Source organism: Diadema antillarum, unplaced genomic scaffold, assembly GCF_040938485.1.
Source record: "Diadema antillarum isolate AM-2024a unplaced genomic scaffold, OU_Dant_1.0 seq00000732_RagTag, whole genome shotgun sequence".
Taxonomy (NCBI): Eukaryota; Metazoa; Echinodermata; class Echinoidea; order Diadematoida; family Diadematidae; genus Diadema; species Diadema antillarum.
The window spans coordinates 1,697,278-1,719,150 of record NW_027271633.1 but is presented as its reverse complement, the minus strand read 5'-3'; positions in this window follow the sequence as shown (position 1 = coordinate 1,719,150).

Here is a 21,873-nt window from a genome sequence, read left to right as displayed (position 1 = left end):
CAGTAAATGATGATAAGGGACGCTTTTTGTTGGTAAAAGTAGAAGTTGGTAAGAAAATTTATGCAATATGTAATGTGTACGCATCAAATAGTGAGAAGGAACAGGTCGATTTTTTTTTTTTTTTAAATTTGAACTTACCCTCCAAGAGTATGTTAGTATCAAGGGCATATTAATTGTTGGTGGTGACTTTAATCTGATCCAAAATTTCAGCTTGGATAGAGCAGTGGCTCAGTGAAATCTGTTTTGAACCATTCTGTGAATTGCAGTGAACATATCAAGATGTGTTTTGGAGTGGTAAATATATGGAGAGCCAGAAATCCCGATAAGAAAGTGTCATATGGAGTAGGCAAAACCCTTTGGTGCAATCTAGATTGGACTTCTGGTTAATCCATGAATCTTTGCAGGAGACAATAAGTGAAAATGACATTATACCTTGTGTTATATCTGACCATGGTTATGCTAGTTTGCACACCAAGTTTAATACGAAAAGGTTGGGTCCTTCTTATTGGAAACGAACAGCAGCTTATTGAATGATAAAGAATATGTTGAAACCCTGACTAGTAATTACAATGATTGGATGGAGGAATTTCTCAATAAGAATGACAAAAGTGGACTGTGGTTAAAATTTAAAATTAGAGCATTTACTATACCTTATTCTAAGAAAAGAACAAGTAAACGTGAGGAAGGAAGAAAGGAATTAGAAAAGGAATTGAAAAGAATTGATAAAGTAGAAAATAAGGATGAAGACCTTATGAGAAAGAAAAGGGATATAGAAGAGGAGTTGTTTAAAATTTATGATATGGGGCCATATTGAAATCACGATGTACGAGGTATGAGAAAGGAGAGAAACGCAGTAATATCTTCTTCTTTTTTCATTTGAGAAAGGGCAGGCGGTAAATTCGAGTATAGATGTATTGTTATCGGATACTGGACATATTGAAAAACAAAATGAAATACGAGAACATGTTAAAAATTCATATTAAAAGTTGTTTGAGAATAAAGACACTGTGGGTAATTAAGAATGTAAAGAATACGTTAGTCAGAGTAATGTTAAGCAACTTACAGAAGAAGAAAAGGATACCTGTGAAGGAAGAATTACACGCCCAGAAGCTAAGACAGAAATGTTAAATATGCCTAGAAACAAAACATCCGGTAATGACGGGTTAACCATACAATTTTCTGAGAAATTTTGGCCCTTGATATCACAACAACTTGTTGATTCTTTTAATTTTGCATATAAAAAGAAATTGATGTCTGCTTCTCAAAGACAATGTACTATTAAACTCATACCTAAATCAAAGAAAGATAAAGCTTTGTTGAGTAATTGGCGCCCAATAACTTTGTTAAATGTTGATGTTAAGATACTTTCAAAATGTTTAGCCAAAAGAGCAGCTAGAGTGATTGGTAAGCTAGTGGGCAGCCAACAAACTGCTTTCGTTAAGGGCAAGTATTATAGGAGAAGGAGTTAGACTTATATCAGATCTGTTGCATTATTCAGAGGTAGAAGATTTGACAGAAATAATTTTAGCCCTTGACTTGACAAAAGTATTTGACTCACTAAGCCACACGTTCATTTTTAAGGGTTTAGAAGAGTTTTGGTCCATCATTCACACAGTTGCTTAGAACACTGCATAATAATATCAGATGCTGTGTATTGGTAAATAGATTCACTTCTGGATACTTCCCGGTGGCCAGAGGAGTCCGTTAGGGTGATCCTCTGGCACCTTCGCTGTTTATATTAGGTTTGGAGATCTTTCTTTTGAGGTTGAACAACAATCAGAATAATCCCATTCAGGGGTTTGAACTTCATGGAAAGCATATAAAATACACAGCATATGCGGACGATATAACCTGTTTTTATAGGGATTTATAGTCTGTGGAAATGATATTAGAACTCTTTGAAGAATTTTCAAGAATATCAAACCTTCATTTGAATAAAACAAAAACGGAAACCATGTGGATTGGGAGAGATAGACTAGATAAGTGAAATACAATGGACAGATAATGGATTAAAAATTCTAGGCATTAATTTTCCATTTGATTAGAAAGAAACAAGGAGCAGTAATTTTGATAATAGATTCGAAGATATAAGTTGTATATTTTAAATATTTTACTCACTAAGCCACACGTTCATTTTTAAGGGTTTAGAAGAGTTCAGTTTTGGTCCATCTTTCACACAGTGGGTTAGAACACTGCATAATAATATCAGATGCTGTGTATTGGTAAATGGATTCACTACTGGATACTTCCCGGTGGCCAGAGGAGTCCGTCAAGGTGATCCTCTGGCACCTTCGCTGTTTATATTAGGTTTGGAGGTCTTTCTTTTGAGGTTGACAACAATCAGAATATTCAGGGGTTTCAACTTGATGGAAAGCATATAAAATACACAGCATAGGCAAAATATATAACCTGTTTTTTGTAGAGATTTAGAGTCTGTGAAAACGATACTAGAACTCTCTGAAGAATTTTCAAGAATATCAAGCCTTCATTTGAATAAAACAAAAGCAGAAGCCATGTTGATTGGGAGAGATAGACTAGAAGGGGACAAAATAAGTGAAATACAATGGACAGATAATGGATTAAAAATTCTAGGCGTGTATTTTTCATATGTGACCGTGCATCACAAAACGAACAAATAATCGCATCCCTTGATTTTACGTGAGGACTAAAAAAAGTGACCCGGGTCAACTAAGTTAATATTGAGTTTTTTTTTTCATATTTTCTGAAGGAACTACACTAGTTCTACATTATTCTTAAGTTTGGGATCATAAAATGAATGGGAAAGTGCATTTTCAGCAGTTTTTCTACAACTCTTTTTTTTTTTGTAGAGTAGAGAAATCAGGTCTGTCTAAGAGGTCCTTTTCATTTCTTAACAACCCTTTGCACACTCTTCACTTTCAAGTCTGATAACTTTTAAAGGAATAAAGTTACTGCTTTGAAAGCTGGCATCAATAATGGTCAGAATGTGTTGATAGAGCATGCCTAATTTCAACTTAATCTAATAATCCCTTCATTGTTGTTTCCCCAGCAGTTAACATCCTGTTTTTTGTCCCATTCATCGCACAGTTATCATGGTTTGGTATAGATTACGCGCTTAAATAGACAGATAGTCTACCCTAACCTTCAGAGCCTCTTATCTCACTTCACACTTTTCCAGAATGCGTGCTTTCTTTTCAATATTTACATAGGTTAGAAGAGTCCATTTCATTTGAGCTATACATCATTTTAAAGCTTAGAGTCTGTTCTTTCAGGATATACTCTAACTAAAAATCCATGTCTGACGACTTTTTTTGTTTGTTTTGTGATGCAGAGTCACATATCATGAGAAAGAAACGAGGAACAGGAATGTTGATAATATATTGGAAGATATAAAATGTACATATTCAAGATGGAAAAATCGGGTCCTCACCTTAACAGGAAAGATTCAGTTATTAAAAACATTTGTTATGTCAAATATTTTGTATTTACTTTCCAACATTGAAATACCGGATGAGTTTGTTAAGAAAGTGGAAAGGATGATGTTTAAGTTTTTGTGGAACGGTCCAGATAAACTATCAAGAGCCACAATGTATGCGGAGTATGGTGGACTTAAATTTCCTAATTTAAAAAGTATAATAGAAACACAAATGGTTAAGTGGATCCAAAGATATGTTATGCATCCGGATCACATTTGTAAAATTATACTTGACTACTATTGTAAACGATTTGGTGGAAAACTGATTTTTATGAGTAATTACTCCATAGATTGTTTCCAAAACTGATGAACATTACAAGATTGCTGACCAGGGAAGTCCATAATCCATACCCAATCAATGTGTTTGGAACAACCAATTTATCCTCATGGACAACAAATCTTTTTATTGCAAGGCCTTACATGAGGCTGGGCTATGCTATGTTCATCATATTTTTGATGGGTGTTGGGGTATTGTGAAGTTTGACGTTTGGAGAGAAAGAGGGGTACAAAATAAATATCATAATATGTGACCGTGCATCACAAAACGAACAAAACGTCGCACCCCTTGATTTCACGTAAGGACTCAAAAAAGGTGAAACGAGTCAACCAAGTCAATGTTTAGTTTTTCATATTTTATCAAAGAGCTATCCTTCTACATTATTCTTAAGTTATGGATCATAAAATGAGTGGGAAAGTGCATTTCCAGTAGTTTTTCTACAACCCTTTTTTGTAGAGTAGTGAGATTAGGTATGTCTTAGAGGCCTCTTTTCATTTCTTGATAACCCTTTGCACACTCTTCACTTTCAAGTCTGATAACTTTTGAAGGGATAAGGCTACTGCTTTGAAAGCTGGCATTAATCATGGGCAGAATGTGTGGTAGAATATGCTCAATTTCAATTAAATCTGATAATCCCTTCATTGTTGTTGCTCCAGTGGTTTACATCCTGTTTTTTGTCCCATTCATCGCACAGCTAGCACGGTTTCGTAAAGGTTTAGCGCTTGAATTGTTTGTTTTGTGGTGCAGGGTCACATATGAAGTACTTAGCTATTGTGTCGGCAGTAAGTGAGAAGTGGGGAGGTACATTCAATCAGATAGTTTTACAAATGGCTTTACAGAATGATTATAAAAAAGAACAGTTTGATCGAATGTTATCAGAAATACAAAATTTAAAAACCAGAACTGTCTATGCAAATATTGTTACTGAATACGTAAAAAGACCGGTTTGTGAACACCTACTTTCTATTCAGTATGGAATTCAGGACGACGAATGGTCACAGATTTTTCTGGTCCCACTTCAATGTACAATAGAAATTAAGACGAGAGTGTTCCATTTTAACATTTTGCAAAATATTTTATACACCAAACAGATTTATGTACGTTCTGTGAATCTGAGGTTGGAACACCTGTACATTTTTTTTATTACAAAACCGTTGAGGACTTACGGCACGCTTTCGTTGATAAATTTGGTTTACGATTGAGTGTAACATTTGAGGATTTGACCAAGAAAAGAATAATGTTCGGTTTCACAAAGAACTGGAAAGGACCTCACAGGCAATTGATAAATCATTTGATCTTGTTACTCAAGAGATATATTTATATTCAGAGGTGTAAGCAATCAAGACTTAATTTACGTGGTCTCCTATCATTTATTGGCAGTGTTAGATATACAGAATTTGTTATGGCAAAACATTACAGGAAATGGTCTCCAGTTGAAAATGTGTTAAAAAAAAGAAATAGTGCCTTTATGTAACCACCAGTAGGCCAATGCTATGTTTTGTTTACATCGGGTAATCTGTATGTCTGTTGTTTTCTTTTTGTTAGTGATTGTCACTTTGATTTCTATGTTTGATTATTGTTGTTGAAAGGTTACAAATGTATGAAAACCAATAAAAAACTTCACAAGAAACAAATACCAGTAGCTCTACTTTACTACAAAACTTCCTTTGGTCACTCATTTCCTGTTGTGATTGTGGGGTCTTTGATAGACTAGTGTATAAGGAATGATTCACGCATAAAAAGACAAGACAAAACAAAACAGATTAATGATTGTTAGAATAAAGCAGGATACAGTGTAGTTGCATCATTTCTAATGTAAGTTGACAATCTTAAATAAGCCAAATGTGAATGGTGTGTAGAAGATATGGTCGACATCTGTATGGTCAAAATGAATGTAGGACAGAGAGAGAAAAAAACAAACAGGCAGGAGATTGAGTGACCAAAGTTGAGCAAGAATAAAAGAGATCATTTGAAAGAAAATGAGATTGGACAAGTTAGGACATGAAAGAATATTGAGAAGGCGCCTATTAGCAGTAGGCAGGGAAGAGGAGGTGAAGAAAAATGACTGTCATAGAACAAGATGAGAATTAAGAAGTTCAATTCCACGGTTAGTAACATTAAATCTAAGTAATCTTACATTCTTACTTTTACTATAGTAAATCACCATTAATTCATTTCAAGTCAAAATGATCTTAAAAACATGTTCATCCTTCCCAGGTTTGTGATATAGGAAAGAATGAATACAATTCAACAACTATTAGAGTTGCAATGTCACATTAAGGGGTCGGTTAGTAACGTTACAAAAAAGGACAAGACAAAAAAAAAATCAATGTCTTGTGACAAAAGGTATGCAAAAAAAAATAATGTTACTACAGGAAAAGTGATACGTTAATTTCAATTATGGCGTCATGACAATATTCCCGCAAATATTTTTAGCAGTTCAACCAATAATGTTTCAGCTAGACCTCAAAAAAGCATATCATGTAATGAGAATTGGGCGTTAACGAGGGAGAGCAGAGATGAAGAGGTTGAGAACTCAGTGCACACAACCATGTACACATTCACGCATACACACACAGAGATGGATGAAGTTGTAAGTTCCCCTTCTAAAGCCTATTAACCCCTCCTCCATAATTCTATCAGCCCCTTTCTTTGTTTTCAAAATGTTAACATTAAAAGGGATACCAAAAAGGCGTATCAAATATCTTTTATCCACTTTTTCATATCGGGCTGTTTTAAAATGCAAATGACGTTGCTTCCTTTTGTCATATTATTCTGAGCGTCATATTGACCATATAATACTTTGACAGACGGAAGCAAGTGCCATATTTCATATATAAATAAAAACTCATGTAAAAGTAACTGGTTGTCTAAATAGCTCATTTTGAGTCGTATTTAAATAACTTCGTACTGAGAAATTATTACTGTTTAAAAGGAAGAGCTGAGAGAAAAACACGATTTGCCCATTTATTAGGAAACCCCTTTTTGTAACTTGCTTCCTTTTGCCAAAATAGCCCAGTATACAGGGTGCTCATAACCCGCCAATTCCACAGGGCACATGTGCTCAAAGCGCCAGTGAGAAGAAAGAATGAATTATGAAATGCAAAAATCATTACAAGCACATGTACATGAAGTGAGTACAGTGTTCTAAATGTATAGAACAACTATAATGAGAAATAAGAAATACCACAATGTAGATCTATCCAGATCTACTCTAAAATCAGTTTTCATAATAATAATAATAATCATCATATTTAGAATAACAGATAACTTGCGGGAACTGATTCCACAGGCAATGACAGGCAAGGTCCTGCATGTGCAAAAGGACTGATCCCCATGATTTCTTAGTTTTGGAATATCAATTTATTTTATGTAAATGAAATTATCTAATCTTGACCCACAGATGGCATGATTTTGTGAACTACATCAAATTCGAGAGAATAAAGAATTTAGCAGTTGTCACAAAGTACAATTTCAGGCAGGATCTTTATTCCCATTGAGCCATTCATTTATGCTTACAATTGTATTGTGATAAGTGAATCTAAACGTGCCACCTCATACAACAAATTTGTAATTAAATGCCGGGCGTTTTTGTATTTGTATAGAACATTGATTGCGATTCAGAGGTTTACCAGTATATAAATGTCTTAAATCCATTCCCATGCATTGGTGCTGCGTTTTACACTGATCACATCAAAGGAAGCAACATTATATGCGGGTTCGGATGGCCAATATACATGTACATAATAGCTGGACGTGGATAACGTATGCCTTATGTTTCAAGTGGCAATAAAACGTATGGCACTAATTACAGGAAAAACTCTCTCGTGACTCACTCCTTTCCTTGGATTTCAATTTAATACCAATATCACTTTCATGTCCCGGCCTTTGAACATACAAACCCTTAGAGACTTGCAGGTAACTAATAATGTAACTCCTTAGTTTTGCAAATACGTATCAGGGCAATTACCCCCCGAGGGCAATTACCCCCCGGCTAAATACTGGTTAGTGGTAAGGTTAGAGTAAAGATTAGGGTTAGGGTTGGGTTTAGGGTTAGAGTTTGGGTTAGAGTTAGGATTAGGTTCAGGATTAGGAATAGGGTTAGGGTCAGGGGAAGGGTCCGGGGTAATTGCCCAAGGGGTAATTGCCCTAGACCCTGCAAATAACATGACGTATATCGGATTTCTATTCGTGTGAATACAGTGCAAGTCGACGAAGTCTCGTCCAGTTCCGGATTCTCCTCTAAGTACTTCTTTGAAATGAAGTTAATTCCATCATACGAGGGAGGTGTAAATACACTTTCTTTCCACCTCCCCCCCCCCCCCGTTCGTACTAATACAGAGTGTATCAATAAATGGTAATCCAACTTTGGAGGGTTACCATTTCAAATTGTCAGCTGTGGAGAGTGCAATGTTAGTTGTGAGGAAAGAAAAAACTCTTCTTCTTGCTATTGATACCTGATTATGTTGACATGTCATGCATGACTGAGCACATGAAATTTAAAAACAATAATGACAAATTGCAGGGGTGTTTTTTCCAAGTTGGATTGTGACATGAAGGAACAATGTCTCACGGAATGGATGGGATCTGCCAATGAAAGCGGTCAAATTAACAGGCCAGCCTGCATGACTGCATGTTTGTGTTTAGGGATTCTTCTAACCTTTTATGGTCCATAACCTTCACTATGTCAACCGTTGTTGATAACTTGGTCACTCCCACAAAGGCTAACCAATTATCCAGTTTTTCCTCTTTATATTCAAGACATGATTGTCGCTGTGAGTTATTTGTTGAATATGGATAGAAGAAAAACAGTGGACTGTGTGGGTTGGCTTTTGTGGGGGGTGGGGGGGGGGGGAGAATCTCGACGGGGACACATTTAGGTGACAGTGTGAGATCCTCGGCAAGGGAGCGGAGCGACCGAACGGAGGGAGGGTGCATTTTAGCACATTTCTCTCACTCTCAATATCACGTTATTGTGGAAGAGTCCAGACTACAGCCTTCGGTAAAACAATACACGTTGATAGCTGCTTCATACGAAAATCCATTATTAATGAGCGGAAACTGTTGGGAATGTTTATGGTAAAGTCACGTAAGTGTTACTCGTTCACCATCCTGGAATTGCCCATTACATCTAAGATTTCATAAAGCCGATGAGCCGCTGGGTGCGTTGTGTGCATAGGCTAGGTAAGCGCCATCAGCATGTATTGGTGAGCCATTATCACTTTGCCATTCTGGTTTAGTCTGAAACGTATTCATTAAAAGCCTAAAGGTAATCGTCTTGTTCGAGCAATGAAAAAATAATTATTCTTATATTGCTATATCGAAAACTTTCAGAGGGCACACTCGTCGAAGGACACGAGGCTACCATCTATACATTGAATTTACTAATTGCTACATTTTTCAGTTATGAAATTGACAATTTTTAAACAAGAAAACTGCCTCTATTGTTCATTTTGGTCTTTGAATAATTGATTAATTAGTTGTGACCCTTTTCAGGGGGCACATGGGGGAATTATTTGGGGGGGGCAAGTGCCCCCTCTGCCCCCCCCCCCCTTCTGGCGCCCTTGGTAACTGATTTGTCATTTTAATATTGTGGACATATGCTGAGAAAGTCGGCCGCAGCATTATGATAATGCCCTTACCATCTGCAGCAATCACTGTATCCCTGAGGGTTGCAGGGCTAGTGCCCATCTCAACACTCGAAGTTTGAAGCATCTTTGCTTGGGCAAGATACAGTCAACTTCGAGCCTGTAGTCCATACCATACACACAGAGACACTTTGCAGCGACGTCTTTCCAACTCGATCATTTTAATCCTTCGCCCAACTTTCTTTCGCACGACATGTAACTGTGAGATACAAGTTACTTTGAAACAACACCTTTTCCATCAAGGGGATCTATCACGTCTGCAGAAAAATCTGACCAATCCAGTGATCTTCGAACTTTGATGAAAATGCTTGGCAACATTATACATGTATAAATCCGCTTCGGACCAGCCACATAACATCGGTAATGAGAGTTCTTTCATGAACATGAACTAATCGCGACTTCATGATTTCTGAATTGTAGGGCCTATATCCAAATCCGGGAAACAAGACTTGACAAGGAAACTATTCCTATCGGTGACAACTACACATCATGTAGGAAAACTAAGTGATCTTTACACCTGTAACCTGCATTCACTGCAGAAACAAACTTGCATTATGGTTGAGGAAGCTCATGCAACCTGGATGAAATGTACCAACATTATTCAGCTTTATAAGCCAGTTCGTAAGTATCTCATGTACACCTTGGTACAAATGACCTTTCTTTTTTCTCAGTTGGTTAGGCACTTCACTCGTTTTCAAAGCGGTATAATGCATAAGCTTGCCCGACATAACAATTTATGAAATTCGTGTTCAAACAAAGTAGGAACTTGAGTTTTAATAGACCAGGTGACCAGAATAGTCCAACACTTAGTCCAACAGTTGACACTCTAGCAGGCATCTAATTCATTGTTTTGTATTGAATGCAATAACAACCTTTTTTTCTTTTGATATTGCCAAATACCAGGCTTGCTGTCAGGTGGATGTGCTGACAAGCACTATTTAGATAAGGATCACATGAATAATTATCACATTACAGATGCTTATCTCAGTGAATTAAAAAACCGAAATGCCTGTTGGTACAAATGACCTTTTTCTGCTCATGCGCAAAGTGGAATTACGAACTGGTCTATTCTGAATAAACAATACTGTTGTCAACTGCAATGTTCACAACACTTCTCAAATGCAAGCACCACTAGACCTATAGAAACACCACTATAGCTAGCAACGCATTTTTATGACATCTTCATCCACAGTACTTTCACTGCCAAAAAGGCCTCCAAATTCCCATCATAAGCTTCCTCACAAAACAACATGGAAAACCTCTTAAGTGATTACAATAAGTGCAATCCAGCAACAGCACATTGCTGCCCTTAGCAACCAAAGCAACATCCGTAGGACCCTTCCTACTCATTATGTACACGCAATGACATTGAAGTGTACATCTGCTTTAACAGCAGACAAGAAACTATTGACTAATAGCCCCTCTAGTGAACGCTATTATCCACGATCACTACAATTACACAAAGTAATTGTGACCGTGCACCTCAAAACGAACATAAAGTCGCACACACTGATTTTGCGTGAGGACTGAAAATAAGTTAAATGGGTCTACCTAGCCGAACTTGACTTTTTCATATTTTCCGAAAGAGCGGGTCTTCTTTTACATTATGCTAAAATTTGGTATCATAAAACGGGCAGGAAAGTGTGTTTTTTTAGCAGTTTATCTCGAACATTTTTGGTAGATAAGTGTGATTTGGTGTGCCTTTTAGAATCCCTTTTTCATTTCTGAAAAACCTTCTCCACACTCTTCACTTTCAACTTTAATAACTTTTGAAAGGTTAATGCTACTGCTTTGAAAGTTGGCATTAATTATGGACAGAATATGTTAATGAGGCATGATTAATTTCAGTTTAATCTGATAATCCTTTCATTGTTGTTACTCTGGTGGTTTACTTCCTGCTTTTTTGTCCCATTCATCGCACAGCCAGCACGGTTTGGTAAAGATTAAGCGCTTGAATAGACACTGTACTTCAGGGCCTCTTTTCTCAGTTCACACTTTTCCTGAGTTTGTGCTTTCTTTCCAATATTTCGATAGGTTAGGAGAGTCCATTTGATTTGAGTTATACATCATTTTAAAGCTTAAAGTCTGCTCTTTTAGAATATGGTCTGAACTAAAAATTCATGTCTGGCGACTTTTTGTTTGTTTTGAGGTGCAGGGTCACAATTATACACTATAAAATGTGGAAGCTTTGAGACCACGCACAGTAATATCCCACTGAAATAATCGCGTAATTAGCCTGTGTCTATCATGCAGTCAAAGTAGGAATGAAACTCACACCTAGCAACAAAGCAAAACCAAATATTACTCAGTTAGATTGCATAAGCGTCACAACTGCCCCTTCACAAGGTACGTAGAAGACACAACAATTATTCACGAGATATGAAACTCGTCACGCTGACGAGTTAGGTGATACGCTTGGGGTCATCAGGTGTCGGTCATCTGTGATCGACAAAGAAAAGAATGTGATATAGGCACCTTGAAGTTATATTGAGCGTGCATGCAAAACCGTTTCTCTAACCACTCGGCCACGGGACATCCCCGGAAATGGTAAGGCAAAAAAGAAATGTATGGATATTACAGGGGGAAACAGTCAATGCCCACTCAACAATCGTGGCCGCGTGAACATGTATTGCATTGCTAGACGGAAAGCGGCCTTGTAACGACTGAGGTCGCTATGCCATTTCTGGCAACTTGGGAAAAATACGTCCCGCAGACATAAAACCTATAATCGGCTGGTTTTGATACCTTGCCTTTAATCACAATTTTCAGTGTAATGACGTCATCAAATTACAAAACAATGACATCGTCTTGAAAGACAATTGTTCAAAGTACAACACCTCAGTCGTCGTCATTACATACTATGATCGGTTTGACAAAGTCAACCTGCAAAATTTGCTGCAGTCGAAGCAATGTGGTCTCCAACACACAAAAAAGAGGGATATGGCGTGTGTGTGTGTCTGTGTGTGTGTATAGGTGCGTTTATATACGAACGTGATTTCTACATGGACGAATATGTAATACGAAATTGAAGAAAAAAAAACAGTGAAGTAGCTAAGTATTTTGTTTCGTGATCTTGTGGGGTTCGAACCTACAACCTCACGTCTCTGAGATGTCGCCTTTAACTACTCGGCCACACGTCTCGACGAGAAAATATGAGGAACGTTATGGACTTGAAAGACAGTTGTTCAATGTATAACACATTCATCGTACGTTGTCAGTTTGCTATTGACATGACAATCTATCACACGAATATGAGGCAGGCATTAGTACCTGTATGAAATTATTATAGGCATGGTTATCAAATTCCCTAAAATTTCCTTATAATTGCCTTGTTTTTACACACAGTTATGCTATCCCTTTAAACTCGTCACAGTTTAATTAGAATCATTAGCATCATACATTAGTACCATATTCAATTCCATAGCTGATAACGTTTGCTAATCAATTAAGATTAATTGTCTAGAATGTGTCATATGGCCAACCTGTATACACACGTATATATACACACACAATGCTAAATGTATGTATCAAACATCTGTAACACAACTTTGAACTAACTGTGGGAAGTATCGCTGCACTTATCATCCATACTTTTTATCACTATCTGAAACTCCACAAAAACCACTAATTGACAAATAATCATCAATACAGAAGACTGAATACCTTTTTTACAATGTATAGCTTGTTACATGTATAAATCAGCACAAAGTAACCACGACTACATTGTGTTACTGAATTGATATGAACACATTTCATTTTGTTACAATATACTATATCAGTTTGAAAGCCCAGCCTACTAAGTTTTGCAGCAGTCGAAGTAATGCAGTCTCCAACGCAAAACAAAGGTATACTGTGTGAGTGTGTGCGTATAGGTGTGTTTACATGCAAACGTGGTTTCTACATGGACGAAGGTGTGGTACTCCATCGAAGAAAAAAAGTAAAAATAAAAATTATATTCTTTCGTGCTCTTGTGAGGATCGAACCCGTACGTGTGCAACCTCACGTTTCTTAGACGACGCCTCTAACCACTCGGCCATACGTCTCGACGAGAAAATTAGAGGAACGTAAACTTATGTACGTGAAAGATGAATCAGGAATCGTTTGGTCCGCATTCCATTCTCATTTTCAGTTTTAAATTGCAAAATTGTCAACCTCATGAGGAGATTTCAAAGAATAAAATGCATGATTACTGCAGCTTATTGTCACAGCTACAACATACTTAAGTTTCAAAGGAAATGAAGCAAAATCAGCTGAGATAAAGGTGCTTAAACGTTGTCAAGTCAATGCATGGTTTCTAAAAAAATCACCTCCCATAGACATAACACGTAAAATTGTCCGATTTTGCGTCTTTACCTTTAAACACAATTTAAAGCATGGTGACGTCATCAAATTTCAAAACTATGACATGGACTTGAAAGGCAAATGTTCAAAGTACAACATATCTGAATTTGGGATAATATTGAGCTTAAACAACAGAGATACGAGCAAATGAATCTCAGAAACAGTACCTTAAAAAAATTAATTCCACTTTTTTGATTTCAGATGACGATATGATGACGTCATAATGTTTTATGGAAATAATGATACTTGAAACGTTATGTCCAATCTATATGCTTTTGTAATATGCAATAAAAACATAGGGTAACCAGACGATTTAAAGAGCTATGGCAAAATAAACAAAGACATGTTTTTTCACTATATTTGCACATAGACGCGCAGGCGAAATTTGAACTTTGACGCAAGTGCAATGCTTTGTTATTTGTCAGAATCGATCAGAAATCAATGGATATTGTTACTCAAAGTATCAGGAATCCAAATCAGTCAAAAAAAGTGCATTTTCATGTTACTGACGCGCTGTGCGCGCGAAAACGCGCGGACGGACGCGCACGCGCAAAATCGTTTGAAACGCTTAAAATTGTCTGAAACTTCGAGATTTCCCATTGGAAAGTTGTTTTGAGCCTTTTAAAAGTTTGACGCGCGCTTACGCGTCCTAGATGACGTCCTAGGTAATTAGCATCATAGAAAGAAAGATAGAGCGTGACCTGAACTTTATGTTCACAAAAAATGATACAGAAATGACCTTTAGTTATGAAGTTATGATCGATCATGTAACATGGTCCGAAAATCACAAAATGGCGCCTAGATGACGTCATAGATATGTTACTGTCATGAAAACCTTATTGTGGCTAGATATTGTCATGAGACATGTTCCCTGAAAATGTCATGTTATTCCGTAATGTCATTCTTGAGATATTGATGACACAAAATTGTCCAGAAAGAAAGAAGAATAAAAAGAAATAAAGAGAGATTTTGACAATCACAATAGGTGATACGCTGATAGCGTATCACCTAATGAAGCAAAACTGATCTTGACTTGTTAGTGCTCCGAATCCTGCACTAAACAATGGCTGGGACCTAGCCTTTCAAGAAAATTCAATTTCTAATAGCAGAAGAAAAAGAGGTCTTAATATTTAAAATCAACTGTCCTTTTTCATCTGGACAAAATTTGGAATCACTTTGAAATCTTTTCAATCCCAGGCGAATCCCCACTGGAAAATTCCGTTTCACCCCAAAAAGGTATTGTATATAATCTATGGTTTCAAATCTATTTGAAGATTATGAGCTGAAAATATGAAATACATAGTCAAATAGTTTATTCAGTTCACAATTAATTGTTCTTACAAAATGAGCGACCACATTAACTCCTCAGATTCAAGCCTTAAGATTTCCCTTCTTTACTATGGGCAGGAAATTTCATCTCCGCGGGTTTCCCACCATTATGTCACAGGGCGCCGCCGCTGCACCGCCTTGTTACTGTTCTGGGTTTGCTTCCCTTTTTTTCCCCCTAAATTTACTTCTTAACTACACTTGCCTATGTGTTACCAGTCCCTGTACATTAATGGATTTATTAAATAGGTTATCTTATTGCAGTAGTGGGTGAAATGGTTCACAAAACTTCCTATGCAAATTGGCCAATTGAGTGACTTTCTCATAATTTCAGGGAATTGTTTTTGGGCACGATTTCAAAAAAGGGGATATTCCTTTAACTACCTTTAAGTGGACATTAGTTAATCACTAAATCTTTGGTGTGAGTGCCAATTCCTTAATTTCTGCCTTTTCTAGGCTTTCCTCCCAGTGGTGGACGGTTGGCAAGACGACCCTATAACCTTCTGGTAGCGGTCTGCAGTTTTAGTGTGAGTTACCCTTTCTCTTTAACTTGCACTATTTCACTCCTGCCCCTGATGTAGAAAAGGCCAGAGGGGTGACTGCCCCCTTTCATCCTGTACAGTGTAACCTCTCATGAGCATAAATTTCGTGTAAAAAGGGCTGATGACATTATCACGTAGAACTTTCATATGAACGATGTATACCGTACCACATCGTGACAAAGTGAAAGGGGTCATCCTTGCTCATTTTGAGTTTTCTTTTTTAATTTTTGAAAGAGCAATTCTTCCAGATTTTGTCAAAGTTTTGGATCATATTTTTTAAAGCTATTTATCTAGAACATTTTTTTTTTTTTTTGGGGGGGGGGGGTGCAGAATAGAGTGTGATTAAGCTATGTCTTTTATAGGGCCCCTTATAATTTCTTTTAAAAATTCACACTCTCTTCACTTTCAACCCTATTAACTTTGGGATGGATACTATTACTGATTTCAAAATTAGAATTAGTCATGGATAAAAAGTTTTGATAGAGTATGCTTAATCAGCTTAATTTGATATTATCTTCATTGTTGTTGCTTTGTTTTGCGTCCTGGTTTTGTTGTCTTATTCTCTGCACAGAACACGGCTTGGTAACATTAATCGCTTGAATAGACCCTATTTACAGTACATACTCAGTACATACTTTTACCGGAGTGTGCATGTGCTTTCTTTCCAAAATAATTTAGATAGATTAGGAGAGTCCATTACTTTTGAATTGAGTTATATATATCTGCTCTTTCAGAATCTGCTCTTAACTAAATTCCATGTCTGGCAACCTATAGTTGCTTTTGTGATGCAGAGTAACGTATGCAGATTTATTTGCAGCACATGTGTAGCACTGAGACCTTTTGGGTGGGAAATGATCTTTGGTTCAAAATACACTAACACATATCGACACGCAGTGGAAGCATTTTCTCGGAATTGCATACACGCCGTAATGAGACACGCACCAGTGGTCATCGTCAAGGTAATCCCCACCTTTCGGTCTGCAGAGAAGACACATGCATCAACATTATTTTGCGCGAACAGAATGGTTAACCGCTTTCAATTTAATACACCCACCATTAAACACCTTATTCTCACCAGCAAAGAGCGATTACTTTACTACCATGACAGCTAATCAAGATCTGTGTTCAGACAACTGTCTGCAAAGGAAATCTATATGCAGCTTGTGCTAGAAAAAAAAGAGTAACCGAGTTTCTTTGCAACTTTTTACCATCAATATCATACATTTTCTGTATGATAGGTACTGAATAGAAAGATACACTTCTATTTTCTTTTTTATTTGACGCACAACTCAATATTCATGATTCATGCATGACTGACTTAGAGCCATTAAACAGTGGTGCTGCTCAATTTTCATTTGCGCGCGCAAATGGTGTTTTTGAGCAATTTTGGTTTTTTAAAGACTTTTTCAGCTTTGTCTTCGAAAAACAAAATTCATAACCCAAACACCGCTATTTTCGTCTTTCGTATAAGACTTTATGTGTCAAATATGCATAACGCATGCCCAATAAATAGGCCTACTTGCATGAAAACATGCTTCAGTTTCAGGATTCCACAGAAAGTTGAAAAGCAAGAATTCAGCTCTCCCAACTTTATATTACGACAATGGGCTCAACTGTGCAAATTTAATTCACACAAAACAACGGCAGCGCTACAGTGAATGTTGTTCTGGGGATATTTACAGAGAATGCTGTGTGGGGAAGGAAAGCCTTTGAACCTAACCAATAATTGAAGACTAATATCATGGGTATTCTCAGGTTTCATGGGTTTCCTGGTGTCCAGAGGCTATGGGAAATCAATGTTGCAACAATCGTACAAATTCTGATGATTTTATACCTCAAACTTATCTCATTTTTTTTTTCATTCCTCGCTACATTTCCCTCAAACGTGGTTCATCCCTCATCTCTAAAACGGTTTTGACGTTTTTTGAAGAGGAAGCAAAGCACAAAATAATAGAGTACTTCACTTGTTTTATCACTGACTCAACTGAATTTGCACTTCTAACATTTTAAAGATATACGAGTGCAGGGCAGCTGTTGAACGCTCTTTACTCTGTAGTAAGCTGTATAGTGAGGCAAGCTCAGATTAATTTACGATCATATTCACAACCGAATCGTCTGTAGCATCCCCCGCCTCCTGTTTGTGTAAACTCATTGAAGCATGAAGGCATTGTCATCTGCCAAGTCGGAAAAGCCAAATGACTTCTTAACTATACATTTATCTGGGTAAAATTGAAGCATTGGGATGTCATATGAAAGGAACTAATAGATATTAAAGCTGTGGTTTTTTTTTCTTCAAAATAAGCTTATTTCAGAAAAGGCTTCAAAAAACTCTCTCAAAGTCGCCATTTGGGCGTGCAACTGAAAATTGGTACCACCAATTTCTATTGTTTTTCCTCAGCCATGCATGACCTATGAACAAAGAGTTGTAAATCAAATGAAAGAAGAGAAGCGTATCTTTTCATTCATGTACATCTCATGAAGCAAATGCATGATTATGATCTCAAAGAATTGCAATAAACCTTGGTTTCGTTTTTTTTTTCTTCTGTATACAGCTTCTGTTAACGGTTAAAGGACACTAATAAGAATATACATATATCGTTTACAATATGATTCAGTTTTGCCAAAGGCTGTCCTCCTTATTCCCACATGTCTGGACTGATCGTTTCATTTTACAACGATGTCTTAGACCGCAGGGTGTAACAACTCAGTGAATGCGAGCCTGTACTGAAAAGGAGCAAGTTTTCAGTGTAAACGTTTACCCCAGCCATTATGTCAGCTCATTATAGCCCCCGGGGCCGGGTTGGACCCGCATCTGAAATGCTGAGATAAGATGCTCAAATGATTACTTATATGTATAACTTACACATATAGATATTCTATAGTCAAAGCTTCAAAGCGGATCAGACATACAAATGTAAATCAATGAATGGTATAACATAGTGTTAGTATATAAATGATGTGGCAGGTGTACTATCTCTTCAGTAAAGTTACAATTGAATACGTTGTGATCCCAGTATGGCATTGCTGCCACAATACCACTTTATAGAAGTCCAAAGTAAGCGTGTAGTAGATGAACAGATGAACTGAACAGATAAACAAATGGCCATATAAATACAATTTACCAATGTGCCCGTACTTATCACTATAAAGGCGATGAGCTTGTAACTCCTGTAGGATTCAGTAGAATGCAAAAGCACGTTACCAATTGACTAAAACCAGTTATTTGAAATACATCAAGCTTAATACGAACTCTACCCCTCAGCCATGGACTTTGATGGGGGGGGGGGGGTTCTTTGCCCTCTCGCTTTCATTGCTCTCGCCTAAGATGACGATGAAGAAAATAAACAACTTACAACTTACAGTACCGATCCCCTCATCGGACCGCAGGATATTATGTGATTAGTCAACTTATTTCCTCGTCCATACATCCCAGCTCCTCATCGTAAGGCGGTCTTCAAATCCCTTCATCATCTCATCCATGGGGAAGAGCAACTCTTGAAAAATAGTCAAGGACAAATTTCTTTGGAAGGGCGTCAATCATGACGTTCGTTCAAGGGCCAACTACAGTGCAAACGCAGGAAAATTCCTCCCCACTACAAAGCGCCCCTTTGCACCCCGTCATATTGCCATTTTCTCACTTAGTCAACACTTCAATTGTTTTCGCCAATGCTCTGACCATATCATATTCGCTCGTGGTCTCACTAAAAGTAAAAACAATTTTATGACCGCTCTGGTCCACTCTGTTGCGAACACTCTTGTACCTCAAATTCTTAGCGAAGAACGTAATTTCACCTCTGGTCACTCCTTCCGTCACCATATCAACGCAAAATGGACATATTTTTTGACCAATTTCCTCCCTCATTCACTCCTCATCTGGAAGACATTTCCCGCGCCTGTAACAAGTTCTCTAAGGAACACTTTGTCAAAAAATTCAACAATAATTCACGATAATTTAACGATCACTTCTTGACAGCTTTTGACGTGAAAGCAGGATACGTCAAATTGCAAACGCACAAACTCACTTGACATCATCTCGCTCTCCAAACATTGGATTCGCGAATTCTCTCTTTCTCCTTCTATCCCTCTCTTTCTCAAAATTTTATCTTTAATTTCGCCTTCTCGTGGAATACAACTCATCAAATCATCATCGTGCGATTTGTACCTTATTTACGGTTATTATTATTTGTGTCGCGTTGTGTTCAAATTTCTTACCTAAACATGGAAAAGTGCAATAACTGAACTTTGAATGGGAGGAACTCTTCAGTATTATCTGCATAAAGTATATATGACAAAATTGACGGCTTTTGTCGAAACTGGTATAATACATTTCATGTGAAAGATACGTCTATGAACGATAATCAGCAAGAAAGAAAATCTTCATGGCTATGAACATCGTATGTAGAAAGTATATAAGGTTATACAACATTTGACAGAGCAGTAAATGCAAAAATTCCTAATCCACAAATAAATATTGCGCTGCTTTTGGAGGTTTTCATCGAAACTGGTCGAGTAAATTTTAATGTAAAGGATATATTAATGATGCAAAATAAAAATAGAATGATTATAGCTATTAACATCATATCATGAAATAGGTAGTAATCACATTAAATGTACAATAATCTTAATATAATAAATAATCCTAATATGATTATTATAGACCAGAAATTGCAAAGAAATTGCACACACATGTCACTATCCCCATCTTATGTTCCCAAAAAATACACATGCGCATAAATGTTTAACAATTTCAAATATATTTTAGATAGAAGAATGTTGTACCATAAAGTCAATTGTATACTCACATTTTTTGACACCCAATCCTCTTTTTGCTTGCGTAATATCCCTAATGGCAAAGAATACAGAACATATCCCTGTTATCGAACTGTCATCCGAACTTGAAACTCGAGCAAACACTTAATGCACTCGAACAACTCCGAAGACATCTGTCTCATCCAAATCTTGATGTCTAGCAGTTCTTTTTAAAATGCAGAGTAAGATCGCGTTAACGTTGATTGAATGACCGTAAACATGGTAAACGGTGCGCTGAGAAGTACAAGCTACGCCCAATGCAACACGCGAAGTTATAGAGGATCCAAAGACAGGGGCGGGGTATTTTATAGGTTAGGTAACTGGATAACCATAAATGACGCACAGGGACTATACAAGCCACGCCGACTGCCGATGCCTTCCAAATACGTAGGTAGAGGAAGATCCAATGATAGGGGCAGTGGCATCACATTGGTTACAGCTGATTGGATAACAGAAAACAATGCACTGAGAAACACAGACCACTCCGAATGCATTTAACACACGAAGGTAGAGAGGCTCCAATGATATGGGCAGTGGCATCCCATTGGTTGATTTTGATGCTTATGAGAAAGTATAAGCTCATGGGCTATCGTTGAGTGACTTGCCAAAGTACGTGTGGCTCTCACAATGCCATCGGCAATTGTGACCGGGATACGTAGTATTGTTGCCTCCCCTGAGGAGGTTATGTTTCTGAAGGCTTTGACCTGTCTGTTTGTCTGTCTGTTTTCCCCTTTTTTTAGGACGACATTAAGAGACTTGACTCCCGGGCTTGGCCATATACATGTATTAGGCACGTGAATGCCTCAATGTCATCTGTCACTTCAGGCTCCATGGACCATTCATCACCAAGTTTTCTGAGGGGGAAATAACGAACAAGATTGGCACTTTATGAAGTCATGTTTTAATATCATATTTTGATATTTGTCTCTTGATCATAGCTTAAATAATGTGTCTTGTCTCAGAAAACATCTAAAGAAAAAATAAAAAAGTTCATCTAACCAATTCCACATTTAATTTTTTTTAAATGGAATACAGAATGTAAGTACAATGGCTATTCCTTATGCAAATATCCCAAAATAAAAGTTGCAGCAATCGATATTGATATAGCAGTCTCTATTCACAGAGTGAATGTCTGGCTGTCAGGTTAATCTCTTCGTCTTATTTTTATGTTTTATTTTTTGGACAAAAAGTTTTAAGCAAATACTCTGGCATGGACCACTTTAAACCTAATCTTCAATACTTACAATGTCTTCTGCACATGACGCAGTGAGAGCTCGTGTACTCTCCAGACTTGGGTAACTGTAATAGTTCATCATATGTCACTACAGTTAATACCCATTGCTTACAACTTCTCCAAAATCATTCTGCTAGATTAGGCCCCAGTCACATATGAACACGGATCCTCACGGATCCTCACGGATCTACACGGTGATCCGGGGAGATCCGGGAAAATCCGAGATAGTCTCGACCTCGATG